This window comes from Pleurodeles waltl, chromosome 4_1 (genome assembly GCF_031143425.1).
Source record: "Pleurodeles waltl isolate 20211129_DDA chromosome 4_1, aPleWal1.hap1.20221129, whole genome shotgun sequence".
Classification (NCBI taxonomy): Eukaryota; Metazoa; Chordata; class Amphibia; order Caudata; family Salamandridae; genus Pleurodeles; species Pleurodeles waltl.
Genome location: NC_090442.1, coordinates 637,182,318 through 637,190,796, shown reverse-complemented (window position 1 = coordinate 637,190,796; position 8,479 = coordinate 637,182,318). Strand labels below are relative to the sequence as shown.

The 8,479-nt window shown below is 41.6% G+C and overlaps 1 long non-coding RNA gene across 1 annotated transcript; it reads right to left on the bottom strand.

Annotated features, from left to right (window-relative positions):
- Nucleotides 1–367: 367 nt before the first annotated feature.
- On the bottom strand, nt 368–7,674 carry LOC138287991 (uncharacterized). The gene is made up of 2 exons (XR_011202308.1): nt 5,301–7,674; nt 368–2,212 (listed from the first exon to the last, which is right to left on the bottom strand). It is a non-coding gene; the product is annotated as an uncharacterized lncRNA (long non-coding RNA).
- Nucleotides 7,675–8,479: the final 805 nt, after the last annotated feature.

Sequence of the window (8,479 nt, the reverse complement as noted above, 5' to 3'; positions counted from 1 at the left end):
AACAGATTCTGTCAGAGCCAACCACTTCTTAGAAAGCTAAATGTTGTACGAGAGTGTAAGCATGGCCGAGATGCTTTTTGCAATAAGGTGACAGCAAGGCAGGCACATTGTTTTGACGGTAAAGACAGCTGTCCGTTGGCAGTGCGAGACCACTGAGATCATAAACCCCACTTTTTCGATACCTGCATGTTTAACATTAGTTCTCACCAACAGTAAAATGATGATGGCAGTTGAGAAACTGATTCACAATGTGTAACATAAGAACCATTTTATAGATTATAAAATCCATCATACCACTCAGAAAAGGTCCACGCGCCTCCCAACTCCAGTGAGGAAAAGTCTGAATACAGTTAGACTAGACTCGGTGTTCAGGGATAAATTTGTTTATTTAAAATTCAATATAGGTGACATTACCTACCAAAATGACAAAACAAGCTCAATGAAACAGAATGGACATGCCTCCTCTGCCCTCGCACCCCCTCCAAGCATTATACAGTAGTAATACCTGCTTATATAGCTCTTTTATATCATATATTAATGTATTAAAATAATGACAACTATGCTTGCAAGGCTGTTCCTCATTTGTAAGTTTCAAGACAGGTACTCTGGCCGGTATATGTAGTATCCGTCCATAAACAATATTGAAGCTCTTCCCAAGCAAGCACTTTATATTGCTGGGAAAATATTGAATTTCCGAACGTTTCAAGAAGGGTTTCCCCTTCAGCAATGAAAGGGCACTGAGGAACTGAAGTCAGCAGGGGATATCCACATAAAATCTGTGCCGAATATTAAGTTGTAGAAAGACTTGAATGAGTGGTAAACAATGCTAACCAAGTTGATTGCCGATGAAAGGTCCCAACAAGCTGCCTCCAGGAAAAAAAAAGACTCCTAATATCATCTCCTAAGCTAAATTGTTATGGCATTTAGGAAACCCCTCGAGAGATTTATACTATACACTACATTTTATCTGTACTGTAAAAGAGATCTGCACAAAGTAGAAAATGCATGGTAGGGTTGTACTTAAGTCACCAAAGTAATGATAGTTCCCTATATTTTCAAGAATGCAAGATTGTGTTAACTTCTTCGGTCAGAATGCCAATTAAAAATGGATTTAAAAAATACTGACTTTTTTCCCATCTCTCTGAAATGGTTGCTCAGCAGGTTCAGTCCTATGGCCAACAAATATCCAAACAATACACCATGTAAAGAAAGCAAACAGTGTACAGCCCAAAACAAAAATCACACCGAGGTTTACACATTTTTACCTGTATATTTTCACATATTTTCTTTTCGGTGCCAAGAGCTGCAAACAGACACGTTTCAAATCAGCACTTACATTGTAAACACCTAACCTGATGCAAATGAATATTGATTCGGAAAAACAAACAAACAAAAAAAAAAAAAAATAATAATCACAGATCACTGCTCTAACACTATTAATATGAACTTGATATGGTCTTCATATAAAATAGTTACAATTTTAATGGGAATCTAGGCGACGCGGCCTCAAATTATGGTAATGGTAACTGGTTTAATATTCACAGTGCTGTCTACTTGTCATAAAAATGCACAATATTTTCATCAAACAGATCTGATATACTATTCTTAGTGTAGGATTGCACAGTCCTTTGAAAGGACCTATAAAGCAACTTTTTTTATTTAAATAAACTGATTGGAGACAAACTCTTGCTATGTTTTAAAGTGGTAGTTCGGGGTGGGGAAATCACTCTTGTTCAATGGTTGTGGCAAAAACACGTTTTTAAACTTAGTCACTGGTGGAATCCACAGTAGATCTTCTCCTGATCCTCCTACTCGAGCCACTCTCCTGCATACATGCAAATGATTGGTCATGTCCCACCCCCTGCTGAGCTGTACTTCGCAAAGATGTCAGTTAATTGTGGCATTGTTGTTTTCTCCCCCTGGGTATACTTAAAAAGTACCAAGCACCAGAGTGTTTTCTCCTGCATCACACATACACAGCATCTTCATCCTCCACCTTCTATGCAGCTGCTGTTACAGGCAGGTCCTCCTCTCTTGACTGCTCCATGAGTGCAGCTCTCTTGCCGAACACACCCACTGGTCTCCAGCGTCTGAGCAACTGTGCGTCTGCTACTGGAGCAAGCTTACCCAAGCTGGCAACCAATAGTCAGCTAAAAAAACTTTTATTTAAAAAGTAATTTAGCACACAGACATCACACTACAGCCCTCATCACTATTGATATCAGGATCATGGATGTGCAAGAAAAAAAAAAAAAAAAATTAAAAGCCACGCTTGCAATGAATCCATAACAGAGAAGCACAGGTGTGTGGTCCATGCAGAACATCTGCACTACCTGGAGAGGCGCTTCAGACACATGGAGAACACACAACGCTGCTGCTATGGCATGCTCCGACATGGTTCCTATGCTCACCGTGCCATTCAACTCGAGCTTGCACCTAACTGATGAGCTTCAAATAATACAAGTTTGGGTCTCCCCTCTGTATGGCACCTGACATAGCAGCTCTACCTTGAGCACGGACTACCGCGATTTACTTGTGGATGGGCCTTGTTCAGAGCAGCATATTGAGGAAAACTAAGATGGGGGTCCAAGCAATTATGAATGATTGGGATTAATTCAAGCATCCCGCACATCCTTTTCTAGGCTGTATCTTTTGATCCATGACAAAGTGTGATAACTACACACAAATGCTGGCTAAAGGAATATTGAAGAATAGACATCAGTGAAACAGTATATATAGTTCCATACTTTAGCATACACAGCCACAATCTTGATACAAACATTCGTACATGGCTATCTATGAAGGGTAACAAGTCACAGAAACAATGTTCAGAAATGTAGAACTAGGCAATAAGAGACTGGAAAAGGAAGACCCATACTGGGTCTCCAACAAACAGTGAAAAACCCAACACAACTGATCCAAATTATATATTGTGCCTACAAGGATCTTTATGCAGACATGCCCACCACCCAAGATTCAAAACGACATTGCTCAAACCAGTTCTGCAGTGCACCTATACAAACTACATGTCCTTAGCACACAGCTGTCTTACCCATACAAGATTAGCCCCCACCCCCCACACAAAAATGGTTTCCCAAACAAAACGTTGCGTTTCTCAGACAAATTAAAGCATCAACGAGGGATCTGGTATACATCTCCTGATTTGATGAATATCAAAAATCATCACTGATACTTAAACTCTGCATGAGTTCAGAGTGCAGGTCTTTAGATGTTATTCATCTGGAATTTTCACTAAAAGCACAGTACCCAAATTATATATAAATAAATTAAAAACAGCCTGATTTGGCGCACTTCTAATTTGAAAAACTACAAAAAGGAGATCCAGATTCTACACACCATAGATGGCTTTACTGGCCTATAGCACACCTTTCTACTGCAAAACAAAGTGGCTAGGACGTCACATTGAAATAAAAAAAGGTAAACTTTGCAAAAATTGACTCTTATGTAGTTTGCACATAGCAACTGGTTAGTGGGAAGGTGGGCCAAGATATGTATTCCACACCACCACCTTCCAAGTTCCCCTAGAGTAGAGAGGTCAAAGTTTTGAAACCGCAATAGAACTGAAACAGATTAATATTTTTATTAATAAAATACAAAAATAGTACACCTTGCTTCACAGAAACAATATATATATAAATAATGCAATTATGCACTAGAAAGAGGTAAAAATGAAGCAAAATAATATTTCTCCTCATTACACCTGACCTGGGGTGGAGTAAGATTTTGACACATTCCCAGCCCTTATACGCCTGGGATGCTTCAAGACCCATGGGAGTTGCAAAGGAACAACACACACTGCAACAGCCATGGAGCACCTCCCTTGCACAGAGTAAGGCAATACAGTGATTTGAGCCGTTACCGTACTCAAGATTTAAGAGGCCACTCAAAGCAATGTGGCTTTGCGTGGCTTCATAAATATGACTCCGAGCCTTGTGTCACTCATGTACCACTTTGCATGGTGCAAACATGGCACAAGGTTCTCAAATATGTCCTAGTGTCTTTTTTTTTTTTTTTAAACACACCATGGTAATTTACAAGCATTCCCACACAAAGCATTAGCAGTCCATTAAATGTTCAGAAAGCATACAAAAAAAAACAACTGGGAACGTTAGTTAAAATGTGTACATGAAATGTTAAATCAAGTACAACCAAAAATGTTAAGTAAAATGTAACAGCCAACTGTTCAAGTAGCTTCGCAATAGTACCGAATATGCACAGTAGATTTATGATGTGTTAGATTGGAGGATGTTTACAGATTAACATGAACTTTTACACTCATCCTGGAAATTGGGCGACCCAAAGTGTTAACAACATCGCAACACTTATACAAATTAGATCAAGTCTTTACTGATTATCTTTGAGTTCTGCAAAACGAAAGCTATTATCACTGCAACATAAAAATGGGTGGAGCGATCCAGAGTAGTCTTCACCAGTTGCAGATCACCAGCACTAGCAAGGCAGTAGTTTGCGCAGTTATCTCCTCAGCGGGCAATATCACAACCCGACCAACAGCACAAACTACTACCTCAGCCAGGACCACGACACTCATGCAGGAAGAACACATCCTTTGAAATCGGTACCAAGGCATCAAGGAGGTAAAGTAGATCACACTGAGATCAATATTGTGAAACTGCCTCCACATGGATCAGGAGTGGGGAACAACGCATACCGAGGTACTTTAAATGCTTAATAATAAAAAAATAATTAAAAAAAAGGTCAAACTTCAGACACAGCCCCTTCTTCACCCTCTCAAAAAGGGAGGTTTTTGTAACCATTGCCCATTAGCTGTCAGTGACCACAGTCCTCTAAACCTCTACATCACACCTTAAATGTATTGATTGTACCCAGAGTTTTCATTCCAAGTGTTTGTGCGTTGAAGGACCAAGACGGGGAGATATTACATACTACCTCTTTTGTATTTAAGGCACTCTTTTCGCTGCAACTTCTGTGATTTTCAGATTGATTTGTTTTCTACACATGCCCAGCTAATAGACGAAATGTTACGTCTTACTCCTTAATAAAAGCAATATGTTGTGCGTGGGCTCACTAGAATTTCACTGCACGGCTGATTCAACAACAAAACTTAACCTTCTTAAGATGTAATGAAAATATTTAATGCAGGACCCTTTCCACCAAGCGTTTGAATAGATAAGCATAACTGATCTGTGCATATACATTATGGCTCGTTACACAATTAACTTTTGTGTTTTACATTTGCTCTTAACGAAAATACAAGAAGTTGCCTTTTCGCTACATCCAAAAGAAGCCGCAAGCCTTACCAAGAGAAAATGGGTATTCACGAACGAATTCAGCCTCCTCCTTCGAATGACTGCCTGCGGAACAGAATGCATACATATTAAAGAAATAATTCCAGACACATTTTGGAAGGCCTTCACATATTCACAAACTACATCGAAGACCAAAATGTCCGCACCACTTTTGTACAAGATCAACGCGTGGAGACAAATGTCTGGAAATAGTCCAAGCGGACCATGTGACTTTGAAAGTCATAAATTTAAGGTAAAGGAAGATGACACCATACATTAAATATATTTCACTGAAAATTTGGAGAATCATGCGATAAAACAAGCAGTTTCTTTAAATGTGAGCTTTAACCATAAAGCTTCCGCGGGTGGTGGAAGGCTAAACATGCAAAACAAATACAAATGAAACAGACAATGGAAGTGCACCAAACTCACGACATAGCAACATGTGATACTGGAAGGAATATCTGCTCCTGCAAACACCAGTAGGACGCCTGGCCCCGGAGTATGATGTTAGTGCAGGTCAACCTCTCCATAGTCGGTAATTCCTGGCACCAACAGAAAAACTTAAATATTCAGTCATTATCACACTATTGCCGTTTCGAAGTGCAAATTCGGGTTTCTAAGACAAATATCCATGTTTAGACTGCATAGTTGTACTAACATCCATATGCGACTGGTATAAAGGTTGAACATTTCTCTTCATGACACCACACACCCAATTCTTGCAACAAAATTCAATGACAAAACATTAAGTGACAGCAAATACAATGACACAAAATCTGCTATAGTCACCACCCTAAGCGCTTTCTGCATTCTTCAATTAATTTTTATATAGCAGAACTGGAATTCTGTGAACTGAATAGCAACATAGTGACCATCTCCATCCCATTTAGATGAGCAAATACAATATAAATGTTTGCTCTATTTTGACTAATAATAAAACAAGCTTATGTTTCCACGGTTTTCTACCTATACATGCACATCTCTCAGTTGCCAGAGGCTAAAACAAAATGTGTGCCCCATCCCATATATTTCACGGCTTCGAAAACTGCACTGATTCGTTAGAGAAAGCGATCGGAGCTGATTGTACATCTCCGCAAGCACGTGCTTTTCCTCCATTGGGGCATCCTTATAGAAATATCCCGTCATCGAGAAAAATGGGGAGCGGCTCCTATAAACAAGGAACTAAAGATGGACCACCCACGGCGCCAGGAGTTTACGCCCCGAATTCCCACGACCAGAGGGCGCCAGGATTAAGTTCAATTTGTTCCCACGCAGTAGGGGGTTTGCTTGTATCAGGGGGCGGCGTCCGGAACGAGATCGGGGCGCACGTCCCGACCCAAGTGGTGGCTATAATGTAGGCCAGGCAGACTAACAGCAAGTCTCACATCTTTAGCCAACTAGAAGCGAGTGCGGTTGAAGGCGATCCGCGTCGAAAAGACCGGAGGGCGAGGGAGGGAATATATCGAGGACTGAATATGCAGGAAGGAGGGAAAATCACCGCAGGTCAAACGTCACCAATACCACAGGCATATACGGTAACAGCAGGAGAGAGCCAATCTATGCACATAGCGCCTCCCGCCACCAAAAGTGATGAAGACTGGGGCATCTCCAGGTCACCACGATAAATTTGCGCCTGACTGGTACATCATGTGGTAAGGCTGCCACCGCAAGAGTCTACTTCGTTGCAGCAAATAAGCACTTCGCCCCAAGAGAGAAGGAGGCGGAAGGAGATTGGGGTCTCCAGAAAAAAAAAAAAAAAAGCAGCGCGTCAGTTTCAAGGAAACATATTAAGAGGAGTAAGAACTAGGCAATGTGTTTGCACACAGATGCGCCTTCGTAGGTGACTATACACAATTAACCAAGCAAATCCAGCCTTTGTCTCAAACACACGCACAACAGCAACCGAAGAAGTAAGCCCCGCACAACCCGCCTAACCCCAATTAAATCTACGTTACCCGGAACAGTTATGTAAAAGTGAGACCGTTTAACTATTTCCTACTGTGTACCGATCACTTCAGCCTGACTCCCTAGATTAGCAGGAACGGCCATTACTTTTCTTACCGACCGGTAAGCACTCCATAGATCAAAGAACGACCAACACCCGCCGATCGCCTTCATTTCCCACCCACCCCATTCCGGTCCTTCTCTGCTCTCCTCTGTCAATCTCATTCCCGGACCCCAGTTTCCTGAGCTGATCCTTGCCCCCCCTGCAAGCATCACTTCTCCGGCATCCTCCTTCCAAGGAGCCAATCCACGGCAAGGGTGAGGCTATCGCGCCTGACATCCGTCTTACTTCCTCCTCTCCTCGCTTCTGGTCTGCCCAGAAATTCGCGGGAAGCGTAATAGCGCAGGGCGTGGTTACGAAGACTGTTTCTGTGCAGGAAATCCGGTGTTCTGTCTTTAGCCGCTCGCGCCAACCGGCTGACTGTGCAGCGCTCGTCACATACTTAAAATAGGGAACTAGAGCGCTAACTTACCAACTGCTAGACTGTGCACGGCTACGCGCCATGTTTCTAGACAAAACAGCGATTTAAGCAAGAAATTAATAGACGTGTAAATAGTATTTTGACAACGGAGCCCATGAATCACAATTGATGCGGCGGAGCTCGATGTTGTCTGACGACTGGAGCTGCTGACTTTTGAACTAGGGAAGCCGTCCCAGCGGCAGCTCAACATCTTGTGGTTTGAGGGCAAATCGCTCTCCACGTGCCGAAAGAAATAACAATTTTATAGCTTTTGTGAAGGAAACTTTCAATTCTAGTAAGGACACGGAGGCGAGGATTATGGAGTCCTTTCTTCACTTTATTACAAACAGCAAGTTTAAAGTTCAAACATGATCAAGAACAAAATAAAACTTAAAACCCCATGATGCCCATAAGTAACCATGGCAACCCATAACCAATCCCCTGTCTATAATGAGGAGTATATAAGTAGCTGATGGGCTTTTTCTTCACTGAAGGAAGTTAAGGAACTTGCAATCTCATTCACCTTTGGAATCACCTCCTACAAAATAAAGAACTGATCAGACAACAGTAAGCAGAGTCACATGAGAAGCAACAATCCCACAAGAATACAATATCATGTTGATAAGTGGAAAGACAAAATCAGTGAGACAACATAATGCATATCAAGGTCATCACCAAGTGAGTCACCAATAACACTACATATAATCAACAAGCCTCAAGCAG